This window comes from Camponotus vicinus, unplaced genomic scaffold (assembly GCF_025532165.1).
Source record: "Camponotus vicinus isolate PSW18456_S1 unplaced genomic scaffold, iyCamVici1.0 SCAF_8, whole genome shotgun sequence".
Lineage (NCBI taxonomy): Eukaryota > Metazoa > Arthropoda > Insecta > Hymenoptera > Formicidae > Camponotus > Camponotus vicinus.
The window spans coordinates 3,279,960-3,299,487 of record NW_028141980.1 but is presented as its reverse complement, the minus strand read 5'-3'; the positions used below and the strand labels follow the sequence as shown (position 1 = coordinate 3,299,487).

Here is a 19,528-nt window from a genome sequence, read left to right as displayed (position 1 = left end):
AGTATATGCGCAGCAATCGCGCACAGCAATAGCGAGGCACCTCGTGTATCTTAACATGAGTTAAATAGTTAAGACTTTATAAAATTATCGGATCTCAATAACGGCTGAACCGATTGAGTTTTTAATAAACTTAATAGATAGTTTGAGTTTCATTTATATAAGAAAAGTAATAAGAAAAGTATCTTCATTTTTGTCCTACGTATTCTATAAAAGGAGATATTCTAATGTAAAGTTCGAAACAGAAAATATTTGATTAAAAAACGTGTTGGTCTCCTTGGTTATTCGCGGACAAACATACGATTTCCGCTTCTGCCGCATAGCGGCGCATTAGTGGCATGCGTGGTTAACTATACTTTTAACAGTTTTAAAAATGTTACGCACATGTTTTTACACCTCCATGTGGGCATGTAGAAGGGCTGTAGGTAAAACGTGGGACATTAAACCCAATATTGCCCTCTGGATCTACAAAGCCATTCTACTGCCCCGTCTCACATTGCTGCGGTGGTCTGGTGGCCCAGGGTGGAGAATGTGGGGGCCAGGAACCTACTCAGAAGCCTTCAGGGTTGTTACCTCAGGGCGGCGATGGGGGCCATAAGAATCACCCCTACAGAGGCGCTTGAGATTGCACCCTGTCTTCCACCCCTGGACCGCTTTATTATCAGCACAGCCAAACTTTCTGCCTACAGATTAAAGTGTCAGGGTGAGTGGAGAGGACAGCATCTTGGTCATACCAGGCTATCGTTCCTCCATGAATACCCATTCTCTCTGCTGCAGGATAGAATACCTAGGAAATCCCAGGTCTTTAAGTTCTTCAAAACCCAGATACCTTCTAGGGAAAGGTCCTTCTTGGAGTAAACCAGAACAGATCTGCCAGCCAAACTGGGACATCTGGTACACGGATGGCTCGGGGGCGGAAGGACGATTTGGAGCTGGAGTCTACGGCTCAAGGACTAACCACAGGGAATCTTACTCCCTAGGGGTACTGGCCACGGTTTTTCAAGTTGAGGTTCTAGCAATCCTTGAGTGTGCAAATACCTTAACCTTAGTTAAAGATCAATAGAAATATACTCATCTGCTCCGATAGTAGGGCAGCCATTAACGCTCTAGCCAAGACCACCACTGAGTCCTCGGTGGTTTGGGACTGCATGTTAGCGCTCAACAGACTAGGCGAATCCAATAGGATCACCTTAGCCTGGGTTCCCGGTCATCAAGGAATTCATGGCAATGAAGTAGCGGACGGCCTGGCAAAGCTAGGCACCCTCGAGGTCTCGGCTAGACAGGTCGTCGGCGTCCCCTTTACCATAGGTAAAAGACTCATCAAGGAGTTCTTAAAACGGGAACATCTGGTTTCGTGGGGCCAGGTTCAGGGCTGTCGTCAAGCCAAGTTATTGTTGAACCGACCCCTTTCTAAAAGGACGGATGAACTCCTAACCATGAGCAGAAAGAAGCTCAATATCTCCATTGGCCTGCTCACGGGCCATGTGGCCCTCAGGGCCCACTTATTCAATCTCGGCTTGGCCGAGCGAAAAGACTGCCGGCTATGCGGTGAAGAAAAGGAGGACAGCATTCACATTCTGTGTTACTGTCCCGCACTTGCTCTCAGGAGATACATACTTTGGGGTCACATGTTCGCTGAACCCAGTGCATTACAAAACGTGAGGGTGGGCGATCTATATAACCTTCTTGTAAGGGCCAAATTGGATCGCCACATATAACCTCAGACAACCACGGGGTTACAGAAGATCTTTTAGATCTAGGTGACATCAGGGACTGATCTAGTCCCAGTCGTTCTTCTTACTACTACTACTACTACTACTACTACTACTACTACTACTACTACGCACATGTTTGTGAATATTTATTAAAAAGTGTAGCAATTCTATAATGGTTTATGTAACGGTCCTAGACCGGTTCTGTGGCATTTGATATGACAGTTTAATATTATAAATAAATTATAAATACGAAGCAACATTAACAAAACATCAATGTTATAATTTCCCATTGAGCAATATAATTGCAATGTAACATGCCTTATACGTAACAGTTACACATGTTAAATGAGACATTATAATATTAATGTTATATTATTGTATTGCTTTGTATTTATTGGACAGCGTTCATGCTCTTATTATTGTTGCATATAGTAATTCATATAATACATATATCTTTATGAATAAGTTAGTTCGTTGAAAAATAATAGGTAGATAGATTTATTTCTTGCTTTTCAGCATTGAATGGGGTTTTACATAGAATATACATGTATATTACACAGACATTATAATGTTTTACATAAAAATATACTTAACTTATACAATGTTGTTTCTTATCCTAATAATTTTAATTACTTCTAAATTGTCTTTGACAATTTCTTTGGCTTTATTCTCTTTTCTTAAATCTTAGAATTTTCTTCATCCAACTGATTCCCTTTTCTCCTAAAATTTGATTCATTCTTTTATTATTTCTCGTGTCTTCTGTACAATTTATTGCTATATATATATAAATGCTCTAATATTTTTACTTCCTTCTGACATATTCTACACAATTTCTTCTCTTGTTCACGCCAAAATTTTTTCCGAAGTTCTTCGTTCCACATCTAAATCTTGCTATGATCTTTTGAAAATCTTTCTGACCTTGTTTTCTTAAATATTCTGGTATTTCTATCGTGTATAACTCTCTATTTTTTATATATCTGAATTTTATTCTGTTGGGCCTGTTTCTGATTCTCTACATCTCTTTCGTTTAGCTTCTGTACTACTTCGAAACCTTCCTCTCTTAATCTTTTAATTTCTGTCCCGAATATTCCATTTCTTCGAAAATACATATCTTCCACCTATTTTGAGCTTCTCAATTTTTTTCTATTTCTCTAAAACACACATTCTTTCAATATATTATTGTTTGATTTCTCCCTAATTTTTTCTTCAAAACTAATAGCTCTTTTACCTGTCTCTATTCTGAAAAATTGTTTTTTTGTTTCTTCCCTAATAATTTAGCTTGGATATTCTAATCTAATCTTAGCGGCCATTTTATAAATTTATCCTGGCATTTCTCCATAATTTCATATTCCTTCTATCTTCAGATCTCTGCTTCATATATTAAAATACTCTTTACTAAGTGATTAAACACCCAGATCTTTCTCCTAAAATCTCCTACGATTTTTTTTGCTCTATTGCCCATACCTGCTTCATGGCGTACATAACTTTTTTAACCGTTTCTTTATGTCTTTCTGTTCAATTATTTCTTTGTAACGTATAATCTAAATATTTAAAATGATCGACTTCCTCTATCCCTATCCGATAAATTCTCTTTTTTCTGGTGTCACTCTTCTGTCTTCGGTTCCTTAAAAAAGTCTCATGAAGTGCTGTCTCCGTTTCTCCCCTGTAATATACGCTTAGAAATGTTAACTTCTTTCCTTCTCTTCATATTTATATATTTCCATGCTTCTGCCTCCATTTTGATTTTTCTAATTTTTTTTCTTCTTCTTTTCTAAATTCTTCTTTTCTATTTTCACATAATGTTCGCTGTTACCTTCTTTTCATCCTATATTCTTCCAATAAGTTATTATTCTTTTTTGCTTTTTTGAGAAATCTTTTTAATTCTTTTTTCTTGAGTCTACATTCTTTGTTCTACTATTTCTTCTCTCCTAGCACCTTTTTTCATAATTACTTCTTTGTCTAGTGTTGCCAATTTTATCCCTTTCTTTAATTCCTTCCATGATTCTTCTAAACCTGTTCTTTCGAGTTTTCGAGTTTTTAAAATTTCTTTAAAATTCTTAATTCCTTACTCTGTCCATATCTGTTGTTTGAAGTTTCTATCTTTAAAATCTTCTTCCTTTTTCAAGAGAAGCCTTAAGTTTTCTGTTTGTATGTAAACACAGATTGGTAAATGATCCGATTCCGTTTTTTCTTCTACTAAACTATCGATCTTATTCCTTTGTATTTCCAATTACCGATGAGCACCTATATAAATTAATTCTCTCTCCTCGTCTCTTTCTATATTCCCGTTAAATATGTCCCAACCTCTTTTCTCTACTTCTTCTAACAATCTCTTGCTTTCTATATTTATATACACGTTTGACCTCCTCCCACATACATCCCTATCTTTACTGGAGACTAGCCACAGCTCTTTCACGATTTGAGAGCGATTGACACGAATGGATTCCTGATCCAGCCCGATCCTCCCACACATCCTATCTCTATCTTTTCCCGCTTTCTTCCTATTTCGTCTCTGTCGTCTCCCCAAATAATTGTTCGTTCCTGTCCTATTTTAGCATTAAAGTCCACTCCTATTAAAAGATTTTGTTGGTTATCTTTCATTATTAAATCTTTGATATCTTTCATAATTTCTGATACTCCCTTCTTATTATATGCTGTTACGATTTTCCAAATATCTTTTTCTAATATTTCCTATCTTCTTTATTTGTACTCCTTCTGTTATTCTCTTGTTTTCGCTTCTCTTTTCTTCCTTAATACCCTTCCTTATTCGTGTGATAATTCCTCCCATTGCTCTGCCTTATTTTTCTCTCTCTGACACTTCCATTTAAAATCTTCCAATAGATAATTTTTTAGCCTTTCCCAACGTATTTTTCTCTCTCTGACACTTCCATTTAAAATCTTCCAATAGATAATTTTTTAGCCTTTCCCAACGTTTCCTTTCTATCTAAGTTTCTGTCATTCCGATTATGTCGAATTCCTTCATATACTCCCAGAATTGCATATCCTTATTATCTAGTCCAACATTCTAGTACAACATTCCAAAAACTTATTTTAATTTTTTTTACATCTAAGATTTTACTTTCTTCTTACTTATTTGCTGCTTTTGCATCTTCTTTAGTTTTGCTATATTACTCCGCCTTCCTCGTAGACCGCGCTCACGGATCTCCAGAAATTGTATAGGCAGCTTTAATCTCTATTGACTCGCTAATTACGAACCCTGCCTATAGAGCTCTGCCTGTTTCAAAAATTTTGTTCCTTTAGACCTTCTTCTGCTTTCCAAACGAAATTTTTATCATTGACTTATAGTTTTCTGTAGCCGATCTTCACTTTAGCTTCTTTTCGCTTTTCCACTTCTACAATCATGCGTATTTCCTTCTGTATCTGTCTATCTTTTCATGCTGTCATTATCTATAAAAATGTTTTTGCCTTTCAGATTTTTCATTTTATCCATTACTTTTTCTTTTTGATCCTTATTTTTAAGTTTCGTTGTTATCATATTTCATCTTTTAGTCCAGAAAGCCTTTTCCATCGTCATCTCTGCCTTGAGTCCTTCCCTTAACATTTCTTCTACCGCCGTTTCCAATGAAAGTTTTCTTCCCCCATTCTTTTATTATAATATTGTTTCTTTTCTCATCTTTTTCTTGCTTATTCTAGTACTTCCAATTTTTTAATCTTCTTTTAAATATTTTCATTTATTCTATATTTCCGTTCTTTCAACCTTGTCCTCCACTTTCTTTATCCTTCCTTCCCATTACTCTCCCCTCCTTCTCTATTCATGTTCTCTTATTATTTTTAATTCCTCCTTTTTGTTCCGCATGAATTCTTTAATTATCTTCATATCTTCTTCTGCCATCTTTTACTCTTCCTTCTTGATTTTATTTTGAATCTTATTACTTCCTTAGGTGTTGTTTCCTTTCTTGTTAGTGATCTAAATACTTTTTTTACCTTTTCAAAGTTTCTCAAAAATTCTTTTTCTGCTTCGAGTTTATCCTTCTCTTCTCTTTTCCTTTTGATTAAAGCCTCTGCGGGTCTTTCGCTCCCTATTCTTTGTCGGATGTTCTAAAATCGTCCTGCTTTTCTTCTGACCTTCTTCTTTCTTTTCCTTGTCAATGCTTGCTCCTGTTTCTTTCTGTTCGCTCTTGTTACTCATTTATCACTTTTTGAATTATCAATCTTATCAGTATTTTCAATTAGTATACTATTTTACCGATTTAATTCCTGAAAGAGAATAGAAAAGGTCGTGAATATGACAAGTCATAGATCTCGCCTATTTGCTTATCTCTTATCTTTTGGAGCATTGATAGATATATTTATCAAGTGCAATCACCTGAAAATCTTCCTCTATCCTCTCTGACCTCTTTATCATCACATCTGGCGGAATTTCAGGAGACTTAATTTTTTATCTTATTATTTTATTTGCCTTTTTTCTTTTTCCTTTTTTATAATATTTTTGCATCTCTGTTCTTTATATTCGGCTGTTCCTTAGTCTTATCTTTGCTGTTTCTTCTTCCTTAAAGAATTTTTACATGATATTTTCACAGAATATGTGTAAACTCGTGTCCACCATATTTAGTTCCACCACGTTGAAAAATAATAAGAATTTCTCACTAATTTGTAACGATGTACCCCCGAATGCATCGTTTCCCGGCGAACACCGGCCGGAAGCTGCCGCCCGATGAACATCGGTCGGGCAATGACAGAGGCGCAGTGCGCCCATTTTTTAACGTTTAGAGAACAACCGGGCAGGGACTCTCAACTATTGAGAGACTGCCGTCGGGAGCCGTTACCGGCAGCTGAGAACCCGCGTTCAGCACCCCGAACTCCCCCGGGCGGACCCGAACCGCTCCGATTTTTACCGCCGCTCGGTGGGGGTAATTACCGCATACGCCGGCGCGGGTAATTAGCCGAGTATAAAACGGGCTCTCGACGGCACAACCGGCAGATCCTTGCGATCCTCTCAAGCGCCAAGCTAGTCAGAAGGCAAGCAAAGCAGCTCAGAGAAATCCTTGCGAGAATAACAAGGCCAGAAGGTAGTGAGAACGCTGCCTTCGCCGATCGATATCGGCGCCTGTGAAATCGCCTCCGAACCAAGATCCTTATCAGGCATCGCGTCTTCACGAGGTGGAACGAGGGCCGCCTCCGACGCTCGCTAGCGTCGCGACGCCTTCCAAAAACCCGCAATCCATCTGGGAACTATTAAGAGACGATCCGAATATCAAATAAGATTAAAGCCGACCGAATTAAAGCCGAACAGCTGAGCGCTACGAACCGTGCATAAAAACCGCGACAAAAACACGCCCGACGAGTCGCAAGAAAGCGATAACGCGCCGATACCGGGAAACGGGCGAGTGCATCGCGCCCGGAAATAATTGATACATTTATACACACACACACTCGACACACCTGTACATATACATTTATACACGCGCATACACATTCACACACACACAACGCATCTGTACATATACATTTATACACGCACATATACACACGCATACACAACACATTTGTACATTCACACAGGAAACAATAAAGACTTATTGCACACACATTTCCGCGTTACCGAATTATTGATTCCGCCACCTGGATCCGACGGCTATCCATATAATTGCGTTTCCGCGGTACGCGAAAAACCGGCCGTTACAAATTATTGCGAAGATCACAAAACAGTAGAGGACTTTCCTTTTGATGTGCAAAAAGTTATCAGACACCCTATATAGCAAATATTTATGAAATATATTATTTGTTTAATTAATAAAAGTTTAGTAAATATACTAATATATAATTTAGAGTTACGAATGTCAATATATCATTTATTGTTATTTTTCAACGAACCAAGTTATTTGCGAAAGTTCATATATTGTATGAATTATCTTGCATACACTAATGATTTAAGAGCATATACATTAATGCAGATAGGATTCAAAAGTATCTAATTTAAATATTATAAGAAGAAATTGCTTATATAGAAAGACTTATATGTATAAAAAAGTAGCTATATAATTTCTGAATAGTTCAATCAAATAAGAAAAAATTAATATGAATTCATTTTATGCACTCAAATATCTCGAAAAATATAAAAGTTACGGGAAAACGTTTCAGACAAAAGTTGTTTGATTTGAAGGGAGACATAAGACAGCGATATCTTTGTTTACAGATGGCGCTACTTTCGAGATATTGACTGATAATCACTTTTCTTAAACGGAAATCCTCAATGCGTATTCCTGTAACTTATTTCAAGGGCTTTTCAAAATATTATAATGAAGTTATTTTCCATTAAATATTTTTCAAGTTATGAGGCTTAAATATTACAGTATCGCGGTATTAGTATTACCCAAAGTGTATCGCGTGGAGGTTGCACGATCGGACCTTATGTGCGTGTGTATGTGTTGCGCACGTGGTTATTCGTGCATTTGTGGAATGCTTGATTAACGTGAGTTCCTCTCGTCTTTTACGATGGGGTGCTTGATTAACATGAGTTTCTCTTGTCTCTCATTTGTCTGTTTATCACATAAGATGTTCGAATGTATTTCCCTCTTGTTGGATATATAATTCTACTCTTCGCTGGAAGTGTCTAATGGTATCTAATAATACATTTCTTGGAATATTCCGACAAACAGTTTTAATCCTTTCCACCTTATATCTTCTCTAGTAGTCGCCTCCTTCTTATAAACGACATTTTTTAAATAGCTCTACAAGTAAAAATTTGGTGACGTTAGGTCGGATGATCGCGCAAACCATGAAACCACCATGTCCAATCCACCTTCTACAGGGAAAGGTTAAAGGTGTCTGGAAAGGTAAGGTCAATCGAATAGGAGGTGAAAGAGAAGCATGAGTGGAACACATAATGTAAATAAATTTTTTTCGTATTCGCTATGGTTTAGAAAATACAGCGCTTTATAGGGGTGCATAAAAAGTGTTGAAATCCCTTATATTTCGAAAAGTACGCATTTTCGAGAAAAATGTTTTATATAAAAATTGTAGGGTTTTAAGTGAAGCATTACGTAAAAAAATTAGTATGATCTTGAATAGCGTTCTCAAGGTCATGCCGGCGGTACTGTAACTTTCAAGCCTCATAACTCAAAAAGTACCTAACAAAAACATATTCAATATACTGTTTTGGAAAATCCTTGGGATAAGCTACAATAATATGTAATAAAAACTGGAGGATACCCATTAAAAATTTCTAGATTATCTTTACGTGACCTTGAGAACGCTATTCAAGGTCATACTAATTTTTCTGTGTAATGCTTCACTTAAAACCCTACAATTTTAGTATAAAACATTTTTCTCGAAAATGCGTACTTTTCGAAATATTAAGGGGTTTCAACACTTTTTATGCACCCCTATAAAGCGCTGTATTTTCTAAACCATAGCGAATACGAAAAAAATTTATTTACATTATGTGTTCTACTCATGCTCCTCTTTCACCTCCTATTCGATTGATCTTTCCAGACACCCTGTATTATACTTCGTACGGTGTCTATTTGGATATCTAATTTAATAAACTACAGCGATTTGACGATAATTTTTATGGCATTCGCTCAAAATGGGCAGTACATCAACGATTTCTGATGGAGTCTAATCTGTCATAAGTATTCTGTACAAATATTAAAATAAAAGAGCGATGAAAACATTAGACTGAGAGCCTAGTGTAAACCACTGATACCAGAATGACAGCATGGTTCCTACAATATTCGTTTCAGCGAGAGAACATCTATGGTCTGCGTATAATGAACAAAGAGAAGAGAGCATGGCGTGTATTGATAACCTACATGAGCGATACAATGGTGTGAAACCTGCGCAAGACAGATAAGTTTTCATCCGATTCTGGTATTAGTTAGGTATTCCTAGAGCAACAATTCTAAGAATTTAAAAAAAATGCACATAAAATACCATTCTTACTACAAAACGTTAATTCAGGCTTTTACATCTAACGACATGAGGCCGACACATGCCTGAAATATTCCGAAGAACGCGACAGTCATTGCTCCATCGCTGTGACTTTTGTCGGAACGTTGGCGATCGTAACTTTGAACATTTATTGTAAACATATCAAATTGACGGAATAAAATCATTGCATTGCAGATGTTGTGGCGATTCAATTGAACACCCGTCACGCCGTAATGAAACGTCGCCGACCCATGGTTCCTATACTTAAAATGCTTGTATTCGTCTCTTCTTTCATCACACAAATTTATGGCACTTAGTTTTTCATCACCCTGTATAGGCGGGTTCTAACTCAGGTCCTCTCAGGGGTGGTGAAGTGCGAGGGGATCCGGCGCGCGGGGGGTGACGTCACACACGGGGAAGGGGGAACCGCGATCCCTCTGGTGGACGAGGGGGTCCGCGAGGAGGAGAGGGAACCGCGATCCGTCCGGTGCGAAGATGTGAGGATAGCGCTAGGTGTGGGAAAAGGATAGCGCTAGGTGTTGGAAAAGGATAGCGCTAAGTGTGGGAAAATGCCAGTGCAAAGGTGTGTGAAGAGGACAGTGCGACAAGGATAGTGTCAACGTGAGACAAGGGCGGTGTAAGTAAGATGACGCAGAGGTGGGAGAAGGACGACGCAAAGGTAAGTGAGTGATAGCGACCGCGTGCGAAAGAGAGAGAGAGAGAGAGAGAGAGAGAGAGAGAAAGAGAGAGAGAACCATAGCGCAAGACAACGCGTGCGAGGGAGAAGGATAATAGTGCAAGACAACGCGTACGAAAGAGAACGATAACTCGAAGAGACTGCGTACGAGAGAGAGAGAGAGAGAGAGAGAGAGAGAGAGAACGACGCGTGCTAATGATAACGCAAAGGATGGGAAAAGAATAGCCCAAGGAGAGGCGCGTAAATAAATACATTTTTTTACAATTAAAAATATAAATTTATTTAAAATGTGTGTAAATACATTTATGTGTATGTGTATGCGTGTACTTAATATAAAATAAAATAAAATAAAAATATATAATAATATAATAATAATAATAATACAATGTAAAATTTATTATTGTGGAAATAGTGTTGGAAACATTAGAAACTATTGTAGATTGGAGGGAAATTTACTTTAATTAGCGCGAGATAATGCAAAGGATGGGAGCGCAAGAGAAAGGCGCGTAAATACATTTTTTTTACAATTGAAAATATAAATTTATTAAAATGTGTGTTTTATTATACATTTGTTTGTGTGTGTGTGTGTGTGTGTGTGTATGCTTATAATTAATATAATAATATAGTAATAGTAATATAGTAATTTAGTAATAATATAGTAATAAAATATAAAATTATAAAATTTAAAAATTAAAAATTGTGATTAAAAATATAAAAATTTAAAAAATATATATTCATGCGGACGGTGCGCCGGTCTGTAAGGGGGAGGCCGCTTCTGGAACAGAAAAAGAGGAAAAATGCGTTAATACAAGTGCAGTTATAGTAAGATTTGTAAAAAAGAAATATGTACATTAGTCTCCATTAGGTACTAAGTCCTCCCACTCCTCCTCTTCCTCTTCTTCTTCATTTCAATTTTCTTCGACAATTTCTATGTAGGACTCTTCTCCAAACAGCCGCCGCAGGTCAAAAATATCTTCGACCTGGCGACTCTCCGGATGTCACCCCACATGTCGGAGAAATCCTCCCGCGCTTGCCGTCGCACCGCCCGCACCCATCGCCGGTGTTGTATGTTTAAACCGGGAATTTCCATTTCATCCTGGAACTACACAAAAAATATAATTAGTATAAAAACACACAATTTCTTACAAAATATTCGCAAAAACGATACTTACATTCCACAGGAAGATCATGTTTAGAAAAACAATACACAGTATGTCTCTTCCACGCTCTATATACAAATAATTTTCTCTTCCACGCTCTATATACATTTACATGATCCATTTTTAAATTTTTAACTTTAACTATACTCGCGCACTGTTGAACTCTTTGTGACGAGACAACGAAGGTCTCGGTACGAGATTTGATAGTAGTGATGTAGCATTATCACCATACCAAAAACGCGTTGTAAGACAAAAGTATACACGTTCCCATGCAACTCAGCATGGTATAATATAATATTAATATCATATCGCGACTTTGTGAGGAGATAACGGGTGAACAATCGTCTCGGTACGAAACTTTAGAATAGGGACGTATAATTATCATTTTTCCAAAAATGCGTCGTAAGACAAAAGTATGCATATTCCCATGCAATTTAGCATGATATAATATTAATGTAACGCTATAATATAATGTGTCAACCCTGATCGAATCACTATCGAACGATCGTCGAACGACAATCTAACGGCATTGAACGACCGTCGAACGGTTATCGAACGGCAATTGAATGACCGTCGAACGGCTATCGAACAAAAATCAACGGAAATCAACGGCTATCAAACACAAAACTGTATTTAATTCAAACAAATATTTAAATGTATTACAATGCACCGCAATGTATCACCATGTATCGAAATACAATATCTGTGGCAGCTGTGTCACGTACGGAAACACGATACTGCCCACATGCATAGATAAGGAAAAGGAAAGAAAGGAGAGAATAAGAAAGACGATAAAAGTATATTGCATCATCAATTTATTATGAATATGGATTCGATGAATCATTATCATGATGTTTCAACCACCAATTATAAATTTTAAATACATTTTGTAAAGCGCAATTTTTTACATGATTTTCACAACGCATAGTATTCTTAATATCTAAGTTTTATTCAAAGTCTTATTTAAAGATGATACATCTTCATAGTCTGCATCCAAAGTTTCGATAATTACATCGTTTCTCGCATCATCGCTCAATATATCGGCCAGCCATTGCCGTTTTTCGTGCTCTTTAACGTATACGAGAGGTGACGCATCATCCTCCTCCGTAGCACTCATTACTGCCGTTGTAATTAAACGTTTAGATTTCCAATATGAAACGTGTCCATCTTCCCACGACAATCCGTGGTGATTTTTAATCAGCCATAAAGCTTGGCATCTCTCAGATTTTGTGAGCGTCTGCCATGGTATGGGACATGTAAAAATGTAATGAGAAAGTACGGATCCTTTTCTCAGAACAGCAGCTTCCTTCACGACAAAATTTCTCCCGCTAATAAATCCTTGTAGATCCACAAACGTTAGCAAAGCCATGATAACAAGATCCGATCGCAGACTGGTGTCGATCGTCAAACAACTCAATTTTTTATATTTTTCTTCATATGCATCGGAGGGGATATTTGCTGACTTATGTAATTTTGCGGACTACATTGGTCAATGGATTATAATTCGACAACCCGATCGTGCAAGATGAGACAATAGGCGGTAGTATTTGCCGGTATATTTTCCTTGCATTCAAACTCTATTCTCACGTCCATGGCAATTTTAACAGGCTCGTTTTGTCGCGAGCAATCAATGACCACGAGAGGATCGCAATGTAGAAACTTTGAAATGGTTAATAGCGTGGCGCTGCGTAATAAGATTTGCGAAAACGAGAGTACAATAGGAATAAGACGGCGAATCTATTTTTTTCAAAATCTAAATTTAAATCATCGTAGGGATAAAATTCCGAGTTTAAATAGAGTTTAACATTGGTCAATTTGCAGTCATCGAATAATGTAACATCTTGTGACACTGAATTCTTTTTACCAGTTTGCAGTGCAAAGATCACGTATCGTGGTTTCTCTAGCTGGGAGGCGGCTTTCACGGCTTTCCACAAATGCTTAATCGTGCTATGTAGCAGAGGAAATTCGTATAGATCCCAAGATCGGAAACTCATGTTCAAGTATCGTCCGCTTTCCAACATTCGTAATATTGACAATTTATTAATCTCGTTCAATATTACATAACGCATACGCTGTATCTTGAATAATTCAATCTCAGCTTCCGACGATGGATGTCCGAATAGACAATTATTATCGTTGCGCGAACGTATCAGAATCAATTCGTGACGAGCGTTAATCACAACGCGTTTATAATCTTCGCAAAATCCCAGCAACATGTTGAGCGGCACGCAATAGTTAAAATAATTTTTGTCACCGTTGTACCTCAAATTCCACGCAGCGTTCTTCAAGTTTATAATTTTCTGGTGCGTTAGAGAGACATAATTTTTGAGCGTCGAAGTTATTCCAACATTTCTGTTGCAATTAATCTCTACTTCGTCGAGTTCGTGTCGAAGCTCATCAAACATGAATGCAACGCAATTGTTTCCCAATAGAACCTTCATTTCGTCATTCGCTTTACATACATTCAACTTTCCCTCGATGTAAAGAAAGCACGGTAACGTGTACAAATCCTGATGTTGTATAGGTATTCGTAACTGTATCTAAGCGTCGTATTGGCGTACGGATTGTACTTATGAGTCTCAATCTTAACGATGTGATCGTCGAAGATTGGCTCACTTCCGATATTCAAAATATCAATCATTCTTTTTGTACGATGAATCCCAATGATTTTAAAAATTCACGATTCAACGCGCTCAGCTTCTTTTTAACAGCTATCTTATTATTGTCACCCGATACCGCTCGCCTTACCGCAATAGTATTGTCTCTCGCGTGCTTCGTTTCGTTCAGCACAAGCATACTATGTTTGTCGCCGCCATATATGCAATTTTACGGTAATTTCCTCTCCTCGAAAATTGAGCAATCGACCTCTTTGATCCATAATACGTATCGTTAAATCCGTAATGCTCCGTACGATGATCGGCAGGTAAATGATCTGTGCCGGCGTTTCCGATATCTTATATCTTGGTGGTACGCTCGGTGAAAATTCATGTATCGTGTGTACGCGCATGCCATTGCTGTACGCACCAGTAGTCACGTTATATTCTATACGAATAATATTTACGTTTATAATATTAACCGGCTCGTCCGATTCGTACCACTTACGAAGTTGCAATACACGATTCGACGAGAATCCAAGCAAGGATCCTACATTCTCGGGTTTGGTAAAGTTTATTCTGTAGGCGCATTTGATTTCATTCTTTAGCGTACTATGATTGGCGCGGAGCGCTATTGGATATTCCTCATTATAATCGTTTTCAACATCTGTGGAAAGGCGTTCATCTTGCAAAATTGCGCGTTTTAGATAGTCATTTATAGCGTGCAATTCGTACGATCCTTCGGGAATCGCAATTTCTTTGTCATCGTTGTCAAAGTAAAATTTATTTGAAAAATTTACGTTCGGAATCGTATGATAAGTTTCAAAATCCATTAATCCGAGTTCGTAATCGGTATCGGTCAAATCTATAGCAGGAAAATAGCTTACAGCGAGAACGCTGCTTCTGCCAGTCAACGTAAGTGTCAGTGACATGTCGAACGAATACTGAGTCGTGACGATGGATTGTCAAGCTTTAAATTGATCGTTGACTGTTTGAAGAAATTTTAAACACAACTGTCCACAAATATTCTGATTATAATTTTGATAAGATGTGTAATTGTATTCAATTTTCACTCGTTCGAAATATCGCACAATTTCCTTGGGTGGTCGAAGATTTCCAAAACTATCGAAATATACGACATGATCTCCCTTCTTTGCGTACGCTATCCAATGAATACCGGGACCATCAATGTCATCCAAATTGACGATACCGCTCTCGTTTCGTCGTACACCGCTTATCGGTAAATTATTGCGCATGAAAACACTTCTAAAGAAAGGTATGCACATACGTTTCGCCAATTGTTCCAATTGCACGTTAGTTGTCACACCCATAGGCATTTTTAATGTTTTTTCGGCGTTTTTTTTCTCTTAGACTTCGTTGAGAATCCCTGTCCACGCTTGCACGGAGCGAGATAAAGTCCGTGACCTTTCATAGCGCGATTGTGACGCTGCATCTCTTCCAGCTGACGTTACGCCGCCTTTTTATCGTTTACCGCCTTTCCGATTCCCGCCGCACTGCCTGCCAAAGAACCGACAACTCCCAACCACAGTAAAAGTGGTAAAACACCGCGTTTCGCCATTCGAAGTATTCGTTTTTTTGTCCTCTTTGTCGTCGACGGCTTTTTCATCCCCATGCTGAGTTTTGTCTTTGCCTTTATTGCCGCCCAAAAAGTCGTAGCGGCTGCAAGGCTACCAGATTGCACACGCTGCGTCCAGCGGCGGCACGATTTGTATCCCCACCACTTTCGCGCACTAAGGCATAAGCTCTCATCCGTGTACGCTCGACGTTCGGTCATCTTCGGTTTACAGAGGAAGACGGATAGATTAGCTTTTGTCCCCTTCTCTCCTGAGAGGTCTATTGTATCTTATCTATCTCTCTGAATACAATAGCTATGTGATCCTCGAAATCTCGAGCTGGCGAGTTGGCGATGCAAGTTGCATCGTTGCAAGTATCGCAGCGATACTTATCACACATAATATTTTCCTATTGATTTTTTTTTATAAAAGTTTATATGTTGTTTAAAAAAGAGAATATAACATATACAAAAACAAATTTTACATATTTTTATCTAAATTTTTATCTAACATATTTTTATCTCAATTTTTATCTAAATTTCTCCACTCTTGGCCAATATGTACGCTTTTTTATTTAAAAAAAATTTCTTTAAAAAAATAATTGTAATAAAATAATATTTAAATTTATTTTAATAGAATTGTATTTTGTTATTATTATTTTGTATTAATGTATGACGTACATCTTGTTGCTCAACGGAAACCGCGAGAAGGTGGTGGTCTCTTCCGTTAAAAAGGAAATGTAAAAAATTTAACAAATGAACAATAATAAAAATAAAATTAAAATAAAATAATAAAATAATGATAAATAATAAATAAAAATAAAAAATAAAATTATAATAAAATAATAAAATATAATCAATTTTCTAATTGATAAAAGGTCAAAAGATTATTTCACATTTCCTTACATACATACATACATACATACATATATATATGTGTGTGTGTGTGTGTGTGTGTGTGTGTGTGTGTGTGTATATATATCTTTACACACTTATTTCTTAAGTGTATATAAAAATTTTTACACACTTAAAAATCTTTACACACTTATTTTTTAAGTGTATATAAAAATTTATTTTAAAATTATTTATCGCAGGAAGGGCCTGCTACGTCAGTATCCGCATGGACATTTAAATTGTTTTTATTAGCGGCATATAATTTATCCGCCGACATAAGAGATAAATGCTCTTCATTAATGAGCATATTTAAAGCTGTTTCTCCTCTAGTTTTTAATGCAGACTTAAACACACAAATAGCATTAACGGAAACCGTTGAAAAGCTATTACGTGTTTTCGTTTTTAAATTGTTCAAAAGAGAAAACATTCTCTCAGGATCGGCATTAGAATTCGGAAGCGTTCGAATAGTATTTATAATATTCGTTAAATTGGAATATTTAGGAACATTATTCGTGTGCCGACGTTGTAAAACTGCTTTCCACATATTGTCAAAATTTAATTTAGAAAAATTTTGTTTTTCTTTCACTGTAAGGTCTGATGCTAATGCAATCCATTCTTTTTTTAAAGCATCTTCATCAAAACCGCCGAGAGTTTTAGCTACGAGAGAAACATCATCAAATGATGTTTGTCTATTATTATCGAATAAACTTACAGATGGTTGAAAAACTTGTAACTTTAATAAAAATTCATTATTTATAGGTAACCTTTTACAAATTTCTTCTGCAGCACTCACATAAAATGTTAAACAGTTCTCTCGAACAATTTTAACTATGTTTATGTGATCTTTCAACGTTAATTCGTTCAGATATTCCTCACAATCTGGTCCCAAAATAATTTCATTAATAGGTTTTTGATTTTCTTTTAATGAGAATATAATATTTGAAGAAAATGGTTTTAAATATTCTTCTTTTATAAAATTTCGACAGATTTGGAAAAGAAAGTTTTTAGATTTTGGCTGCAATAAATGGATTCTCGTTTCTGACGCTTGAAAGAATGCATTAAATGCGTTAAAAAAATTTAAAACATATTTTAAAAAAAGAAAATAAGCTTTTATCTCTATGTTGTTCGTCATAGATAATAAATATTTTCCAGAATTTGTTTTTTCACGCAACCATTTCAGTAAGAAAATATTTAATTGTATCCCAAGATTCAAGAAGTCGTTCGATGCATAAATAATGAGAAAGCCAGCGTGTGTCACATAATTTTAATATTTTGTGATTTGTTTCTTGGAAACATTCACAAAATTCGCGAAAAATAGCTGTTCGTTTTGGACTGCTATTTAAATATTTTGCAATTTTTTTTTTAAATTCATCGCAATATGCAGGCATTTTGGAACAAGCAGCATGCGCTGCTAATGCGGAGGAATGGCACGCGCATGAAAATGTTAAAACATGTGGGTATATTTCTTCCAATTTTTTTTTAAACGATAAATGTTTCCCTGTCATGACGGAAGCATTGTCGCATGATAGGGCAACAATATTTAAAAATGGTATCTGTAATTTCCACATTTCACTTTTAAATGCATTGAACAACTTTTCTGCGCTTGAATCTTTGGCATCAATATTTATTAATTTAACTAATTGCGAGCGAACATCTAATGTCTCCGGATCAACGTATCGGACAAAAAAAGTCATCCATTTATTATTAGAGATCAGATGTTTCATCGATAAATATCGAAAATTTTGTGTTTTGAATAATATTGACAACACGATTAGTCTCAACCGGGCATACAACGTTTGTAATAATATTTGTACATTTTGTTCGGCCCATACTCATACTATTCAACACATTAGGATCTTTTCCTATATGTTGGAAAAAATTAAGAATTTCTTTTGCCGTTTGATAAGGAATATTTTTCTCGGCAATTAATGCGGCATATCTGATTTCCGCTGATTTCTTACGCTCATCAAAATATAAAAGTGATTCATTAATTTGTATATTTGAATCCTCATTCGAATTATATTGAAACTCTTGTTATATGGTAATTTGCGCGCCTGCTGCCTTCCTTGGATGTGGTAGCCGTTTCTCAGGCTCCCTCTCCGGAATCGAACCCTGATTCCCCGTTACCCGTTACAACCATGGTAGGCGCAGAACCTACCATCGACAGTTGATAAGGCAGACATTTGAAAGATGCGTCGCCGGTGCTAGGACCGTGCGATCAGCACAAAGTTATTCAGAGTCACCAAAATAAACGGTGGACGAACGGCGAGCCGCCCGCCACCGATTGGTTTTGATCTAATAAAAGCGTCCCTTCCATCACTGGTCGGGACTCTGTTTTGCATGTATTAGCTCTAGAATTACCACAGTTATCCAAGTAAATGTGGGTACAATCTAATGAACCATAACTGATTTAATGAGCCATTCGCGGTTTCACCTTAATTCGGCATGCACTGAGACATGCATGGCTTAATCTTTGAGACAAGCATATGACTACTGGCAGGATCAACCAGGGAGAATTCAATCGGGACTGTGGTCAATCGGGACTGTGGTCAATCGGGACTGTGGTCAATATCACCGTGGTCAATATTAACGTGGTCAAACGGGTCCCACTCCGATCAGTATTATCAATCGCGTAATCATCAATCGCGCGTGTGAAAGGTTCACTGCTGAAGAAATCAACATGAATTTTTTTGATTCGAAACGGCTCCACCAACAACTCCACCGACAATTTTTTATCAATACATATGTGTGGACTATAGTATATTAAATAATATTACAACAATGGATCTAAAAACACGTATAGAGGAATGGAGACGCATAATCATCCTTGTTCAAGATGACAATAATAGTATGATGGAAAAATCGAACATTAAACAGATGTCGATAACACAATATGTGCGCGATTGAGAATTAGGCATATGAGGTATGCGTAAGCAACGTTACGATGTATGAAGATGGTTATACAGAATGGCCCGATCACATGTACAACGGAAAAGTTTTTGTGA

At 36.9% G+C, this 19,528-nt stretch overlaps 1 protein-coding gene and 1 long non-coding RNA gene across 4 annotated transcripts in view; both read left to right on the top strand.

Moving 5' to 3' along the window:
- LOC145975617 (2-oxoadipate dehydrogenase complex component E1) overlaps nucleotides 1-19,528 on the top strand; it is a 330,754-nt gene that overhangs the window by 75,162 nt on the left and 236,064 nt on the right. The window lies entirely within an intron of this gene.
- LOC145975622 (uncharacterized) lies at nucleotides 3,749-9,801 on the top strand. Its single transcript, XR_014440023.1, has 2 exons — nucleotides 3,749-8,509; nucleotides 9,168-9,801. It is a non-coding gene; the product is annotated as an uncharacterized LOC145975622 (long non-coding RNA).